The 18,739-nt window shown below is 33.7% G+C and overlaps 1 long non-coding RNA gene across 1 annotated transcript; it reads left to right on the top strand.

Moving 5' to 3' along the window:
* The first annotated feature begins 14,718 nt into the window (after positions 1-14,718).
* On the top strand, positions 14,719-18,739 carry LOC145813423 (uncharacterized). The gene is made up of 3 exons (XR_014356463.1): positions 14,719-15,235; positions 18,246-18,325; positions 18,429-18,739. It is a non-coding gene; the product is annotated as an uncharacterized LOC145813423 (long non-coding RNA).

Here is an 18,739-nt window from a genome sequence, read left to right as displayed (position 1 = left end):
GTGCACAAATGTTGTGGATGAAGCAAATGCTTCATGATTATGGAATAGAACAGAATACCCTCACTCTTTTTTGTGATAACACAAGTGCCATAAACATTTCAAAAAATCCAGTCCAACACTCTCGCACCAAACATATTGACATCCGTCATCATTTTATTCGAGAGTTAGTGGATGAAGGCCTTGTTGTTTTGGAACATATCCCTACTGAGCATCAAAAAGCTGATATTTTTACAAAACCCCTTGATCTTCTTCGATTTGAGTTTGTTAGAAAGACCTTGGGTGTAATGCTCAGTAACTAGGTTGTTTCCTGTGTTCGTGAGGTGAGTGTGAGTGGCTGACTTACTGTTCTTAGATGTGTTAATCTCATTGTGATTGAGTCCTGGTATCTTTTGCATCAAAATATTAAATGAACACTGCTCATGTTTCTTACAAGATTTGTTTTACATCTTTGTTCATAGCTCATTCTGAATGCCCATACTCATTTACTTCATGATCTCATTCTGTACACATTCTTGAGCTAAACTGTTGCAGGGGTTTCCGCATAAGTGATCAAAGTTCTCAATGGACCACTGACAGTGTTTCTTGTACTTTTGCGGAGAAATTGACCTATACTAGTATATCATGGGTGATGTTAAGTCTCTTAACCATCTACCGCCTTAGTTCACTTCCATGGTTTCTCCCTCAGTACATGATCTCCGGGCATTAGGAAAAGGCTACCTCAGAGGCACCAACCAGGCCATCATTTTGAATTCATTCTTCTCTGGTTGGAATCCATACTCTTGAGCGTGCATGCCACCAGTGAGTGCCCATAAGAAAAAAAAAAAAAGAAAAAAAAAGGGTTTTTCCGCTCGAGCGGAATGTTTTACGCTCGGACGCGTTTTTCACTCTTGCAGCAGTTTGTTCGTGTTTTGGCAGTTCTGAGAGATGGGTTTTTGAGCTCGAGCGGCCCTATGCATGCTCGAGCGGGAGTCTGCTTGCATTTTTTTGCGCTCGAGCGGTAACACGTATGCTCGAGCGGACCATTTTCATACTTAACTCCCTCTCTCGACTCTTCGAGTCATTTTTTTTTCCTTTTTCATTCTCTCGATCTAGGGGTTTGTTTTGTGGCTGCATTGTGGTCGATTTTCCCTCTCATCCTCCATCCTGCCTGCCGATTTGCTCTTTGGTAAGTTTTACCCTCTTTTCTTTTCGTTGATTTTTGTTCTATTTGGTTATAGTGGGTGTTGGGTTTGTGATTTTGTGGGTTTTGTGTGTCGTTTTTGTGATTCTCTCTCTCTCACACTTTTTCCTCGTTCTATTGTCTGATTTTTATGTGTGTTTTCTTTATTGTGTCTGTGGTATTCGAGTTTATCTGTGTTCCTGCTTTCATGTCTTTATGGGCTGTTGAGGTCACTGTGCGTGAGTATGGGTCTGGTCTTGAATACATTGCTTTGATTTTCTCATGATTCATACTTATACTTTGCAATTTCTCTCATATTGGGTGTATTAGTTATGAGTTCTTCAATACCATGCTCCTCTTTGTTCATGCTTGATCTTTTGCATTGCACATTGAGGATTTCATGCCCTGTTTTTTTTTAATTTGGTTATTGAACTAATGATTTGCTTTGGTTTTGTTTTGGTGTGGTTTGGGTTTTGGGTTTGTTGGTTTGTTGGTTTGTTGGGTGTTATAGTGTCTTTTTCGTCATGTCTGCTCTTGCTCCTAAACGCCGAAAGGCCACCGTCTCTCGCCCTCCCTATAACCCTGTTAGGTTTCAGTCAGCCACACAATCCAAGTCCTTCCACAAATCTTTTGTGAATCGCACAGTTCATTTAGAACGGAATGTTCAACCTGATACATTTGAGTCCATCCACATTCGTTCTTTGTTCGACCCTCTAGGTGGTGACCTTGTTTTATTGTTTTCTGGGCGTCAGAATCTCGATTGGGTTCGAGAATTCTATTGTAATATGGAGGGTATTCGTGATTATGAGCCATCTTTCACTACATGGGTTCGGTCAAAATCCATTTCCGTCACCCCTGTATTGATTCGCCAACTTCTTAAGATTGAGCAAGTCTTTCCCAAATACTATCCTTTCCCTGTTCCTGACCGTCCTACTTGTAACTTTGATGATGTGGCTTTGGAGCTGTGTGGTGTTGCCCGTCATTGGCCTAAAGATCTCGCCTCTCTTATTATAAAAAAGATGATCGGTGCTCATGGGCATAAAAAGCTTGGCCTTCCCTACGGTTGCTTGATCAATCGAATTTTGTCTGACCTTGGGACCCCTATCCTAGAAGATGATGAGTTTGCCTCTCCTTCTCGCCCTTTTACCAAGAAAACTATGTCTCAAAGTCGAGCTCATATTAAGGGGGAGTCATCCCGGGTTGGTCCTTCTGCAGGAGTTGCTGCTGGTCTTGCTGAAGAAGCTGAGTTTGATGCCACCGCAGCTGGTGATGATGATGAGGCTCCTGTTCCCCCTCCGGATCTTCCTGCTCTGTTTCAGCAGTTCGCGGAGGCCATGATCAGACGCTTGGATTTTTTGGATGCTCGCTTCGATGCCTTTGATGGTCGTCTTGGTCAGATTGAGGAGACTCTCACCCATCTCGCCCGTCTCATTCAGTCTCCACGGCCACCCGATGCTTGATTTCTGATCCCCGGCCAAAAAGGGGGAGTGATGTTGCTTGTGTGGGTACAGTTGGGTACACTTTTTTGGTACAATTGTTCTCTGGTTATCCTTCCTTGGTACAGTTGGATTTTATATAGTTTTTTCTTTTTGGTTATATTTTGGATATATGTTTATGGATGGATGGATATATGTTTATGGATGGATGGATGGATACTGGTTTGTTTATGATTGGCTTAATGGTTTATTATTTAAACTGGTTTGCTTATGATTGGCTTAATGGTTTATTATTTAATCCAGTTCCACCTGTTTTTGGTTGGCTTGTGTTTGGGTGTTCTTTTTCAGGCTCATGGAACACGCGCATAAGTGGATGAAGTTGAATGATGAATTCTTTCTCAAGTTGTGTGTTTTCGGGTTTTAAAAGAATGTTTTGTTTATTTGTTTTGAAACTTTTATAGTGCGTGTGTGTAAGGAACAATGGTTAGAAAGGTTTTGTCCGGGAATTGACAAAGGAGGAGATTGTTAGGTCCCTATGTTGTAGCAGGTCTCAGTATTTTGTCAGGGCAAGAAAAAAATACTGGTGGGTGTGATTTTACGCTTGAGCGGATTCTCCTACGCTCGAGCGCATCTCAGTTTGTTCGTACGCAGTTTTTGGTCAGTCCGCTCGAGTGGGCTGTATTGAGCCCGAGCGGAGATCGCGGATCCAGATTCCCATTTAAAGCTGTTAAGGATGTTTTTTTGAAGGAGTTTTCCTAGATTTGATCTACAAGCACTAGGGTTGTGTTTAAAGTTTTCTTTGGAGATTTTTCATAGTTTTCCTTGATGTTCTTGAGAGAGTTCTGAACTTATGCATTGAGATTCATACATCAAGGAGGTTGCTTCTTAAGTTTCAAGTAAGTTCTCTTCGGTGGATTCCGAAGATTAAAGCGTAGAATCCAAAAGGCGTTTGATTCTACGCAGTCGTTAATTCGACAAGTGAAGTTGTGGTGTGGAATCAACTTCAGGATCAATTCCGTGACGAAGGTGTGGTGAAAGAGTTACAGAAGATTCAGAGACAAATTGACTGGGTTGGGTAATTTGTATGGTATCTTTGTAATCTTTTCGTTCTTCAGTAGTGGATTGATAGTGGCGGTTCGCCCGTGGTTTTTGATTACAATTGAAGATTCTTCAATTGTGGTTTTTTCCACGTAAAAAATCGTTTGTGTCGATTTATTGTTTATTCTAAAAAACAAACAAACTAAAATCACTCTCTTAAGTGTTTGATGATTTTAGGTTGAGTGTTTTGAATTAATTGGGATTTGGAATAAGTTAATCTTGATCTAATCACAAATCACGTAGGATTTTCAGTTTTTATTTTTAATCTACGTTTACAAAAATTTTATAAATTGATTTTTATTTATTTTAAAAAAAAGTATAAATTATAAACGCGTTTGATTTGAATAAAATGTTTGAAAAATTTTAAAAACATAAACTAAAAAATATGTTTGTTTAGGCCTAAAATATTTATTTATTTTTTATTATTTATGACAATGGAATCATACACATTACAATTGGAAAAAAAAAAATTAATTGAAAAAAAATTATTTGAAAAAAATTTTTTATTCAAAATTTTAAATTTAAGTTTAAAAACTAACGTAAACTCATTTTTTGAATTTATGTTTTTTTCCTCTAATTTATAAACTGAGACAACCATTTCTAAATCAAAAAAAATTATCAAACAAATTTTTATGATAATTTTTAAAATTTTCCTAAATATAAGCTGAAAACTAAAAACGAAATGCTTACGAAACAAAATTGTCATTTTATATTTTAAATTTATTTTATATATGAATCTCACTCTATATAAATTTAATCTCTATCACATAACTACTCACTCAAAAAAAATCTAGATAGATAAGACTAGATTCCAGAGTTATTGATTGAAAAATTAGTCTAGTATTTGATTGAGGAATAAGAAACAGTAAATTAAGTGCGGGAACATCTGAACCCATCGGATTGTTAATCTGTTGTTTATTGTGTACGGTAAACTCTATATAATTTTAGTATTGGTACGCAAAAATTAAATTGAAAAAATAGAGATTAAATAATATCATAAATATTGTAGTATTAGAAGGATTATAGCTCTCCCGATTTTTTTTTCCATCATCCAAAGATAAAAAATTAATTAGTATATATTTTTATTTGATCGATAAAAATTAATAATTAGTTGATAGATTAGCAACGTGAGAGAGTTGAACCTACACCAATTCATTGCAAAGACGGGTTTGTTTGGTTTGTTTTACAGAAAAAATTTTGAAAAAAATTCTCTACAAACAAATTTTCAAGAGTAATCAAACCAAACAAATTTTTTCAAAAAAAATCTCAAAATTTTATTTGGTTACCTACTTTCCAAAATCATACTCTCTCTTATACACATCAAATCAATTACTTTTTTTTAAAACTCTCTCTCCAAAATAAATTTTCAAAATTATTTCTGAAAAAATACAAACCAAACAAATTTTCGTACTTTTTATGTTAAAAACTACTCTACAAACACAAACCAAACACACCCGAAAGACTTGCCTTTCAATTCTTGTCGGAGAGACGTAGCCAAAGAGTTATGCCACACAAGCTACAACACCTTTTTCTTTTTTATTTGATCCTAACTTAAATATAATACCTACTCCTTTTATCTAATCAATTATTTAGCTCATCTATTTAGCCGTTTAGTATTAGTAGTAAGTTAACTTATTTGATTAAAACAATAATGATAGGAAGTTCTAGTGGAGCTGCTTTTAGAGCTCCACTGAACTGGCAAAAAAAAAAAAAAAAAAAAAAAGACAACACAGTAAGGAAATAGACAAATTAGAGCTGTTTTAGAGCTTTTTTTTTATAACTTTAAAACATTTTCCTTCAATAAAATAAGTTGGCTAATGATATTTAGTTGCCTAGGTTTTCAAAATAGCTTTTTCAATAACGAACTAAAAAAACTTCAAAATTCAAACAAAATTCTCTTAGAAGTTTTTGTCTTAAAGGGTACCTTCTAGTTCAAAAATTGCTTGCAAAATAGAAATATCTTATGGAATTAGTCCCTCAAATCGGATTAGTAGATTTAGTAGACTGGATACCGAGTTATAAAAAATATGTATATGGCTTTGTTTGAGAACTGGGTTAACTTTTTGACTTTTTTAGTTATTTTAGTCTGGGGATAAAAAACCTGATTTGAGAAGACCTTTTGACTTTTTTGACTTTTTTGATTTTTTTGTGAGAGAATGAATATAATGATTATGAGTTGGATGTGATGTTTTGTCTTATTGACCTAAAAAGTCTATTTTATTTTTTGTAGTTAAAATAGCCAAAAAAGCCTCAAGATTGACTTCCCAAACAGAGCTTATGTCTCTTTTTTCTTCATTTTTTTTTTCTTTTTTATACCCTCATCATTGTGAAGTTCTTTGTATCTTTTGCAACTTAGGCGATAACCTATGGCACGGCATGGTGCATGGTAACTGAAGGACGAACAACCGGGAAATGACACAGTTCTAAGCACTCACGATATTTATAATAATACATGAAATCAACAGATATAATTCAAATATGTTTGTCACGCGAAATTGTCAAGACAAGATTCTAATAAGTCTAAAAGTTAATATCTGCTAAAATTTAAAAAAATTTTAAAAAATCACTTAAATTCAGGACTAAACCGATCACTTAAAAGAATCAATGTAGTCACGTCAACTGGCCTAGTTGAATCATTTTGTACGTCTCTCAAAAATTACAGCTTGTTATTTATTTATTTTCTTTGTTATTAAAATTTACAATGACAATTGAGATAATATAAACTTTTAATATCGAAATTGAATTTAAACAAACACAAAATTGAATGTGCGAAATCATCTCATATTAATAATAATAATTTCAGTGTGAATATTCATATTGTGAAACATTTTTTTATTTTTTTTATTTTACATAATTATATATCCTTGTTTGATAGATCTCATTAAATAGGTTTCTAAAATGTAGATTTCATAAAAAAATAAATATGTAAAACAAAAGTTAGGAATTTTTAAAGTTTAATATACAAAAAGTCAAAAATAGTTCAAGAATATGTCATGAACTAATTAGGATGCAAAGGAGATTTTATTATTATTATTATTTTTTTTTTGTTATCCCTGTATAATTTGCATGATTTATGCTTTACTTCATGTTAAATTTATTATTTTTATTTTTTTAACGACCCAATTATTTGGACGAAAAATATTTTTTAACAGAAAATATTTTTTAGTGGTGGAGGTGGGACAAAAGTAGAGGTGGAGGTGGCAATATGGTGGTGGGGTGATAGCGGCAATAGAGGCGGTGGTTGTGGTGATGGTGATGGAGGTAGTGACGGTGGTAGTATAATAACAGTAATAAGATTTTAGTTTAAAAAATATTTTTTTGTCTTTTAAAAGTAAATATTAAAGAAATGAGTGTAATAAATTTAGAAAAATTACAAATAAGAGGCAACATCACAAAATATTTATAAATTCATAATTTTTTTTAAAATTTTAATTACTATTAAAATTGATAAAACTTATCATTAATTTCAAATTATTTTTAAAAATATGTACTGAATTGTAATTTTCCATTTTTTTTTTAACTTCCCAGATAATTGTTATACTATTATTATCTTCGAATCGATTCAACATGATGGCATCGAAAAAGCGCCATAAGAGTCAGTGATGACTTTGCTTTCCTCGGTACCTGCCTTTCATTATTGATTTGTAGATTTTTAAATTATTATTCTATAATGACCCATTAATTAATTCTCTGATTTTTTTATTTTTTTTTAGGTACCTTAAATATGATTGCAATTGCATTGTGCCAGCTTTGAACCATGTTGCAAAGATCTTACCGTTTGTTTTAGGTTATAGGGAGGGTATTGGGATTAGTAATACTAAAGTATTACTAATGTCCTTGTTTGTTTGTAGAGATAATCTTGGGACTATTAGTCCCTTGGTATTATTAATACCTTTAGAAGGGGGATTGGTAAGGAGGAGGTAAAGATGGTATTAGAAAATAGTGAGGGGATTAAAAAAAAATTTATTTTTTATATATTGGGAATTTTTTTTAAATATAATGTTTAATTTTTTATATTTTTTTATTTGTTTTATTATTTTATATAAAAATAATTTAACAATTCCTCATTATTAATCCCCTCACCATCAATCCCCTTACTAACAATTCCCTCACTATTAATCCCCTCACTATCAATCCCATCCATTCTATCTCCTAAAACAAACAGGCCTAAGAGTGAAAACAAGTATATTGTATAAATAATTCTCCAAAGGACACCACATAATAGTTTTTTTTTTTTTTTTTTTTTTTGGCTTTGTTTAAATTATTTGTCTTTTCAAGCGGTTGCTAGTCTCAATGCCCATACATAGATTCAATAGTCACAATGGTCCCTTTCCCTTCAAACCTTCTCTCATATTATTGTGAGGGTTATTTATCTTTAATTCTAATTTTTTGACAGTATATTTGAAGTATGACAGCGGCGATGATGAAATTAGATAACGACAAAGGCGACGATGTCAACGGCAACGGTAAGAATTGATGCAAATTTTGCTTGATTTAATGCAAATCTAACTTTCTAAATTACATATATGAGAAAATCAGTGATTTGTGAGAAAATTGATAATTTTTCTTGAATCGTAACCGACTTTTTGTTGATTTTATTTTTGTTGTTGGGTTATTTGTTTGACTATTTAAGGTCTTGTTGTTTTTATTTACAATTATATGTTGTTTGTTTTATTTTAATATAATTGTTTTTCATGTTTCTCAAAAAAGATAGATTCAAATTTAGAAAATTTAGTTCTATATATATATATATATATATGTATATATATATTTGTTATGCATATTGTAAACATAAATTTTATGTACAACACTTAAGACAAGAAATAAATACACAAATATTAAACTTTATTAATTTGAATAAAAATGGATACAATTCTTTGTGGGTTATGCTAATTACAATGGTAATCCTCTGAGTCAATCTCCTTACATAGTTACAATCCAACGATTGTAGAAGCGTATTGTTGAATTGAACGAGTTAAAGACTTTCTTCAAGTCTTCACACAAAGAAACTTGAGGAATGAAACTTGATTGAGAACTTCAACGGTTTAATCTTGAACAAACAACAAATTGCTCTTTTGGCGGGGCTTGATTCTTGAACACATAGGAGATACAGTACGTCGTCGATGTGCTTGATGATCTTCTATGCCTCTTGAAAATGCTTGAAAACTTGAAGGCTTGTGATGAATACTCCAGAGCTTCTGTAGAGTTTTTAGTCAAGAATCTCCTCTTTTTCCATGAACAGCAATGCTAGGTGGTCATAAATTCTGTGGCTCGAATGGCCCGAAACTGCCAAAACAATGTCGTTTGGGGTGCAAAACAAGTCAAAACGACGTCATTTTAACAGTTTCGGACCATTTGAGCTACAGAAATTGTGGCCACCAAACATTTTTCTTCCATGAATGAGAGCCTCTATTTATAGGCTCAAAAGATGGGGTGCTTATTTTTGGAAACCCTCCTCAATCAATATTTAATTGATTTTAATTTTCAAAATTAGAGAAGTTTGTCTCATATTTTATGGAAATGATTTGATTCTGATTTTAAATTTGATTTTAGATATTCTACAATTCTTTATTTATGGGAAGATTTTGACAAGTTTTATTATGGGACCCACATCTTTGGCTTGACCCAATTGTCAAGATGGATTGACAAATTACTTTAGGCATGGCCCATTAGTTAAATGGCTTAACTTTCATGATTTTGGTAGGACCCACATTACTCTGAATATTTTGACCATCATCATTTTGATCAATCAAAATAATTTAATTTGTCTTGATAAATTGAACGGTGATTGAACCATTTCAAAATTTTAGTGTTTACACACACACACACACATATATATATATATATATATTAAATATTTGAAACTTTTACGGTTTTCACAATTCGATTCATAATAATGAGGGCTATAAATAAGTTGAACCGAGTTTTAGTATGTTTGAATTTGTTTTATTAAGATTTTAATGAGTTCAACCTCAAACTCGAGCTTAATATAAATTTAATGAACCAAGCTCGAACTAAATTGGTATAAGCTTGACTCAAGCTCGAGCCTATTCATGAACCTTAACAAGCCAAAAATATTATAAATTCATGCTTGCATATGAGATTAAAGTTACAATCAAAATTTTAATTATACAATTATATATAAAAACATATTAAAGAAAAGTCAATATCTTATCAAAATAATAATATCTACTACTACTATTATATAAATGTATTATCTATAGTTAACTATTATTTACGTTTACATTAATTAAATTTAAAAATAACATATTCATCGCATCATATATACAAATTATTATGTTGGTTAATATATAAATAATATATTTATTATATTATTTAAATAAATATTAAACGTCTCAACTAACGAGTTGAGCTAATGAGTCGAGTTTTAGTACGTTTAAACTTATTTATTAAGAATTTAACAAGCTCCAGCTCGAGCTCGAATGTAATAAAAATTTAACGAATCGAGTTTGAATAAGCCCTTACTGAGCCGAGCGCGAGTCTGTTCATGAACGGTTCTGTTCATTCGCAGTCCTAGGCATGATAGTGTTAAGTGTTAATTTGGTCACACAATCAATCATATATAAAGCTCAACTCCGTTACCTCATGAGTCATCAATGTAGGTGGATTTAAGAGTCTAAATTATGAGTTTTAAGCAATATATATATATATATATATTCATAAAACCAAATGATTTGGTTATAAATATTTCATTCAAAAAGTCATTAGTGGAAATTCTATAATACACACCCTATTTCGGGATGTGAAACATATGCCCAGTTATAACTTTTGTGATGTTTGGTTATAACTTATTGTGGTGTAAGTTATGATTTTGTTATAACTCGTTGTGATTATTATTTTAGTTATAATCGAAAAGGTTTTTGATTATACCTTACATGATATTTGGTTATGACTATTATGTTTTTGTTAGTTATGATTAAAAGTGTTTTAGTTATAATATTTGTGCTGTCATAATCTGCTGTGGTAACCCAAAAAAATCCCAACTTATTAGGGTTAACCCAAACAATTCCTAACAATAAGCCTAACCAAGTAAGAAAGCCCATCAAACAAGCGTCCAAGACAAGCTCATTCATCTCTATAAAATGAAAGCATCCCTCAGAAGATAGGTATGCATGATTCCCACCTTACACTACACACTACACATTTCATTTTATTTGGTCTCTCTTTCATAGTTGAGAAATAACTTTACCAACGGAGTGTCCCCGTTCAGCAATCCCATTTGGAAATTCCATTCACACTCCACTGCATAAGTTGACTAACTCTTTCAAATTAACATAAAGCCTTTTCCTAAGGGAAGAACAAAGCTGTGAGGGTACCCCCAAAACAGACAATATTATGCTAATGGGGGTTGACTAGTTCATTTGGCGCCGTCTGTGGGAACTCCCTTCTTAGGTCCACTGGAGACCTATTTGGGAGTGCAATGGGTGTCCATCCCACATCGCTCCGTGAAGAAACCACACTCCACTACATAAGTTGACTAACTCCTTCAAATTAAAACAAGACCGTTTCCTAAGGGAAGAACAAAGCCGCGAGGATATGCCCGAAGCAGACAATATTGTGCTAATAGGGGGTTGGCTACTTCATTTGGCGCCATCTGTGGAAACTCCCTTATCAAGAAGCTAGTCAACTAGAGACCTATGTGGGAGCCCAATGGGTGTCCATCCCATATCGCTTCGTGAGAAAACCACACTCCACTATATAAGTTGACTAACTCCTTCAAATTAGCACAAGACCTTTTTCTAAGAGAAGAACAAAGCCATGAGGGTACCCCCAAAGCGGACTATATTGTGCTAATAGGGGGTTGACTGCTTCATTTGGCACCGTCTATGAGAACTCCCTTCTTAGGAAGCTAGTCAACTAGAGACCTATGTAGAAGCCCAATGGGTGTCCATCCCACATCACTCCGTGAGGAAACCACACTCTACTACATAAGTTGACTAACTCATTCAAATTCGGAGAGGGCATTTTCCTAAGGGAAGAACAAATCCATGAGAGTATGCCCAAAGCAGACAATATTATGCTAATGGGGGATTGGTTGCTTCATTTGGCACCGTCTGTGGGAACTCCTTTCTCAGGAAGCCAGTTAACTGGGGACCTATGTGGGAGCCCAATGGTTGTCCATCCCATATTGCTCCGTGAGAAAACCACACCGCACTACATAAGTTGACTAACTCCTTTAAATTAGCACAAGGCCTTTTCCTAAAGGAAGAACAAAGGTCTGTGGGAAAGACCGAAAGAGTTTAGATAAAAAAAATAACAAACGTATTGCTGTAAGTACAAATCCAACAACACTTTAATGATCGAAGTATCAAGGTTAGTGATCTTGTTTTTTGTTACTTCAAACTTTAATTGTTGTCTAGCTTACATCAACATACACTACAAGAAAATGGGGCTTAAAAGACGGAACTATTTGCGACGGTACACTTGCCGTCGCAAAAAGTGACTTTTTGCGACGGTAAAAAATACCGTCTCAAAAAACAGAGTATTTGCGACGGTAAAAAATGCCGTCTCAAAAACCAGAGTATTTGCGACGGTAGAAAAATACCGTCGCAAAAAAGGAGAGTATTTGCGACGGTATTTTTCTACCGTCGCAAATACTCTGTTTTTTGAGACGGTATTTTTCTACCGTCGCAAATACTCTGTTTTTTGAGACGGTATTTTTCTACCGTCGTAAATACTCTGGTTTTTGAGACGGCATTTTTTACCGTCGCAAATACTCTGTTTTGTGGTTTTTTTTTTTAAGTGAATATTTTTAAATTTTTAAATATTTTTTTTAGATGCACTTTACTTAAATGTATCTAAAAAAAAAAAATTATGAAAAAATATTTTTAAAAGTTAATAAATACATACAAATATAAAAAAAAATGTATTGAATTATTGTATTTCTTTTGTATTTTTGGTATTTAGTGAATTTTTAAAAGATTTTTTTTACTTTTTAGGTGTATTTATGTTAGGTGTGTCTAAAAATTAAAAATTAAAAAAATTCAGTAAAAATAATATAACACGGAAAACAAGAAAGTATAATTTTCTCAAAAGAGTTTTTGGAAAACTCTAACCTAACATAGTGATTGTGGTTTTGAGACAGCTTCATATATATACAGTCACAAAATAGTTTGAATAAATTCAATGGTATTTTTCTGTCACAAAAAAAATAAAAAAAAACGATGTCGTCTTACTCTTTTAATATAACATCTCTTTTCATTCATTTTTTCATCTTCCTGTCTCTCTGTATTTATCTCTCTCTGTTCTCTTTATCTCTTTCACTCATCACTCTTCTTTCTCTGTCTGTCTGTGTATCTCTCTCATTTTCTCTCTGTGTCTCTCGCATATCTTTCTTCTCTCTATCTCTTATGTCTTCTCTCTTTATCTCTCTCGCTCATCTTTCTTCTCTCTATCTCTCTCATTTATTTTTTTTTTCTCTCTCTCTCTTATTTATATCTCTCTCTATCTCTTTCACCCATCTCTCTTTTTCTGTGTCTCTCTCTCGCTCATCTCTTTTCGCTCTATTTCTCTCTTTTTGTCTATCTTTCGCTCATCTCTTGTTTCTCTCTCTTTTTCTATCTCTCATTCTCTCTCTCTCTCTGTCTCTTTTTCTGTTTATCTCTCTCTCTCTGTCTCTCTCTCACTCATCACTCATCTCTCTCTCTGTATGCTTGTCTATTTGTGTATTTCTCCCTCATTATATTCGTCTTGCTCACTCTCTCCATCTCATATTCTCTATTTATCGAGCTTCTCCTCGATTTATCTATCTTTTCTCTCATCTCTTTTCTCTCTCTGTCTCTTTCGTTCATCTCTCTTCTCTCTATCTCTCTCGTTCATCTCTTTTCTCTCTCTGTCTCTTTTTCTGTCTCCCACTCTCTATCTTTTTCTCTCTTTGTCTCTCTCTCTCTCTAACTCATCACTCTTCTCTGTTTGTCTGTCTGTCTGTCTCTGTCTCTCTCTTTCTCTCGTTGTCTCTCGCTCATATCTCTCTCATCTGTCTTCTCTCTCTATCTCTGTCACTCATCTCTCTTCTCTTTATCTCTCTCGCTCATCTCTCTCTGTCTCTTTCTCATTTATCTCTTTTCGCTCTTTCTCTCTTTGTCTATATCTTTTCATCCATTTTTTCATCTTCATTTCTCTCTTCTCTTTCTCTTACCGTCTCAACCTTACTAAATGTAAAAAAAAATAAAATTCATCAACTATAAAAAAAAATTATTTTAATAAAAAATAATTTTTTTAACAATTCTTCCGTTGCAAAAAAAAAAAAAAATCTTCTCTCTCTGTCGCTCATTTCTCTTCTCTCTATGTCTCTCTCTTTTTCTGTGTCTCTCTCTCTCGCTCATCTCTTTTCGCTCTATTTCTCTCTTTTTTTTTGTCTATCTCTCGTTCATCTCTTGTTTCTCTCTTTTTTTCTATCTCTCCCTCTCTCCATCTCTCTCCCTATCTCTTTTTCTGTCTATCTCTCTCTTTCACTGTCTCTCTCTCACTCATCACTCTTCTCTTTCTCTCTCTCTGTCTACTTGTCTATTTGTCTATCTCTCCCCCACTATGTTCGCCTTACTCACTTTATTACTCTCATCTTCTCTATTTATCGAGCTCCTTCTCTCTCTTTGTCTCTCTCTTTGTCTATATCTTTTCACCCATTTTTTCATCTTCTTCTCTCTCTTTTCTTTCTCTCTCTTATTCATCACTCTTCTCTCTCTCTGTCTATTTGACTCTCTCTCTCTCTGTGTCTCTCATTCATTTATCTCTTCTCTCATCTATCTTCTCTCTTTTTCATTGACCACAAAAATTAATTTTATTTTAATGGAAAATATTATTCATATTTTTACCAAATAAAAAAATAATAATTATTTTTTATTCATTAAAATAAATATAAAATAAATATAAAACAAATAAATTTTTAACTTTATCAAATGAAAAAAAAAATTTATCAACTATAAAAATTATTTTAATAATTTTTTATTTTAATAAAAAATTCATTAACTATAACATTTGTGGGCTTGTGTAGGGTTTTGTTTGAGAACAAACACAAACACAACCCAAACACAACAGAGCCGTCCCTCTCCTCCTGCTCGCTCTCTCTCTCTCTCTCTCTCCATCTAGGGTTTCGCCTTCCTCTCCTCCAAGGCGGCGGCGGCGATATGTGCAAAACCATCGAAGTCGCCGTCGTAGAACCACCACAACTCAACCCTCTCACGAAGCTCTCGCCGCCGAGCCTCGACGACTTCGACCCCACCGACGACGACGGGTTTTATATTCCTCCTCTGAACTTCGCGATGGTCGACAATGGCATTTTCAGGTCTGGATTCCATAGATTCACCACATGACTGAATCTAAGTCGACCACGTCTTGCTATGTCGATTCGCTGGTGACTGGCCGGCCCATTCTTGCTTGATGATTTGCTCTCACTAGACCACCCTAGAGTATGATACTGGTTCGACAGAGGTCCGAAACCCCACACACAAACCCTAAGATGAAGCTAGCACGTGAACAAGACGAAGCTTGAGATTGCTGAAATCGTCTGATTGAAATCTAGGTATTTATTTTTCTGAAATTGTCTTTCTGATGATGGAGAAATGCTTCAAATTTGCATTAAATTGCTTGAGATTAGTTGAGATTGCTTGAAATTTGTTTGATATTGCTTGAAATCTGTTTGAAATTGCTTGATTGTTGTTTGTAGTCTTTTTTTTTTTTTTTTGGTGAATTTTTTTTTTTAAAAAAAAGTTTTTTCTATTTGGGGGAGTTCTTGCTAGGTAAGGATGAGGAAGGGAAAGAGGGAAGGAAGGAAAGCAGATTGTGTGTATTAAAATATCGAAATTGAATTTTGTTATGTTGCTCATTTATTAGGCTCCATTGTTATTGAATTATTGGTTTTGCTATCCATTGTATTCACATGATAAATAATGAAATACCTACCTTCCTCAAACCTACTGTTAAGATCTATGTGAAGTCCATGTATGTGTTGCATGTAAAGTTAAATTAATGGACATGGAGACAAACAACTAAAAGAACTAACTGTTATGATCTATTCATCAATCCATTACATGTCATAAAAGCATCAATTAGAGATCAACTGATGGCCTAACACCCTTGAGTTGGACCTCTAAAACCTGCTGCAACTGGACCCCTAACACCTGTTGCATTTGGACCCTTTACACCTTGAGCTATTGGCCTGGCATTTGATGCTGCAATTGGACCCTTTACACATTTAGTTGCTGGTGTTCTGAGCTGTGGTGATGGTGGCTAGGTAGTGACAGAGCTGTGTTGGCTCTATTGGTACTGCTGCTGTGTGGCCTTTCCCCTTTTCCATTGTTGGTTATTGGTTTGCTGATTATGTAAAATACATAATTTGCAGATGTAAATTGAATTGAATTGAAACAATAAGTACATAAATTGAATTGAAACAATTAAGTACCATGGTGCTACCTTCCCTTGTTGCAACTCGCCCTTACAAGTTCTCATGTTGTGCCCAACTTCCCCACATTGTCTACATTTCACTGAAGTTTGATACTTCCTTAGCTTGGTGGGACTCTTAGGCAGCTCATCTGGTTCCCTTATCCTCATCTTCCTTGGCCTTCCAGGCATCTTAGAGTATACAGGAAGCAGTATTGGTTTATTCCCTGTTTTCACCCACAACTCTTGTCCATTCATTGGATAAGTTATATGGTTATATGCCCTCAAATAGGCATCCTTTCTATGGCAGTCATGGACATACTTTTCGGGGTTCCTCATAGCAACACCACATGACACAGATTGCATGTGGACATGGGATACCTGTTAAATCCCATCTCCTGCATGAAACAAGTCTTAGCATCCAAGTCAACAACAAATTTATCCCCAGCCATTCCCTAACGTAAATTGATGTTTTTAATTAATCACGTAAATTGTGTTTAGATTATGAAAAAAGTGAGACAAATGGAAATAAAATATATATTTTTCTATTGTCCTTTACTTTTTCCAAACATAAGCATAGTGAAAAATTTTACGGGATAGTACAATGTTTATTCATTTTTATTAAATTGGTGAGAAATAACGAACTACTCGCCTAACTTATTTTGCGGCTCTTTATTTGCTCAAAACATTACATAAACAATATTATATAGTTATTTTGACGCTACCTAATGATTGATGATGTATGCTGCTACTCGGTTTGGACTTGTGAACATGGCCTAAAGACAGCATCAACATCATGTTTATTTTTGTCCCTAAAAATTTTATAAAAAAATTAAAAATTCTATGGATCTTATTATCATATGAAGATTTGCATGAATCATAGGTAATGAAGCTTTGCATGAATCGTACGTAATTCATACTCATGTGTATGGCTCAAAGTTATTAGTGGTGTTATTCATGAAAAGGATACTTTTGTTTCAGTCTATGTTACATGGACTCGGGTACGGGTGTCGGGTGCGGGTATGTATCTAGAGGTCGGACTCATCAAATCATAAATTTAAGGATACGCGGACTCGGCAAAAAAATGTCATATTTTTATATTTTTAATCTAATATGTGAGATAAAATGGTATTATATTTAACTTATAGTGTCAAAATGGCATTTATAGCAATTATACAACAATATGTACATATAATAATAGTGTTATATACAATTATATAAGAAGTATCCGTTGAAAAGTATCCGACACATATCTCATACCCTTGTCCGAGTGTTGGGTGTCCGACTCGGGTATTTGATTTATTTTGAAGAGTCTATGTAACATAGGTTTCAGTTACTTTTGATATTTCATAATTTTTAGGGTAGTTTGAAAATTTGGCTGGCTTGGTCAGTGTGCACGGTTTTAATGTCGAATTTGCCCCAATATATATATATATATATATTAATTCTGGTTAATTCTTTACTCTTTAAATAGTGAGGTTTTTATTATTTATTTCCTTTTCCCTGTAGTCCACTTTTGGCTTTCTAGGTGATTGAATCACTAAGTTTTGTTACCTATAAATATGTGCATATACATCATTTACTGGTTGTGCCATGAGATTTATTGAAGGTAAGGAAGTTTTAAGTTTAGGTTCTTAAATGAGCTGATTTTTCCCATGTTATAATCAGTCTTTACCTTCTTATTATATGAAGATCCACCAATGTGCTCTATCTCTCTAGGCCAACAGACTAATAGGCAATGTGCAAGGTATTAAATCTTTCTTTATGCAAGGATCGTCAATGATGCTCTGTGGTATGGATCGGGTCTAGGTGTATGTGTAGCCTTACCTACGGATTTTGCTGGAGTGCAAAGCCCCAATGTTGGTGGGGGATATTGTAGAAAATTCAGTAGAGCACCCAAGACCCTAGGCAAACCTAGGTGATTGTATTATTATTTTTCCTTTCATGTGCAAAATTTATATAATCGTTGCTCATGCATGAATTTACAACATATAGCATATATTTGATGAGATCACATTGTTAGTTTAGTGCCTTGGAGCTGAATGATACATGAAACTAAGTATACCTTAATCTATAATTGAATGATAATAATTGATGATGATGTGATAGTGAAATATTGGTGTTAACTTTGGTTTGTTCTTTGTGATGTTCAGGAGATAGTGATGTCACAGAAAAACCAGTAGACCCGATTAAAGTTTACTCTGAGAGATATGCAGTTGTTCCTGATGACAACGTAAGTGTTCTTTCCACAGTTTTCATTGTCTTCATTACTGGTGTTTAAATGGTTGGTTTCTCCAAAAGATTATAATTTGCAACTGTTATCTATTTATTTGTAGGTCAAAAGGATAAATTTTGCCGAGGGGAAGATCTGATTCTAGAAGTAGGAATTTGCAGCTTGATTTTTGAAATAGGCTCAAAATTGAGATCTTGTTGGAAATTTTTTATTTTTTTATTTTTTGTAAGAGCATTTAAATATCCAATGTGCTGATTGGTGAATTTTAGATTTTATTTTATTATTTTATTTTTTTTAGGATTTGGGTGAATTTTATAATTTAAATATGCTTTTATGAACATGTACAGTTTAATTATTCTTTGTAAAATATTGAATTTGATGGTTTGATCAATTTTTATTTTTATTTTTATTTTC

This window comes from Camellia sinensis, chromosome 15, assembly GCF_055761805.1.
Source record: "Camellia sinensis isolate YWXY chromosome 15, ASM5576180v1, whole genome shotgun sequence".
Classification (NCBI taxonomy): domain Eukaryota; kingdom Viridiplantae; phylum Streptophyta; class Magnoliopsida; order Ericales; family Theaceae; genus Camellia; species Camellia sinensis.
Note: the sequence above shows the minus strand (reverse complement) of the source record. Positions and strands in the feature narration are given on the sequence as shown.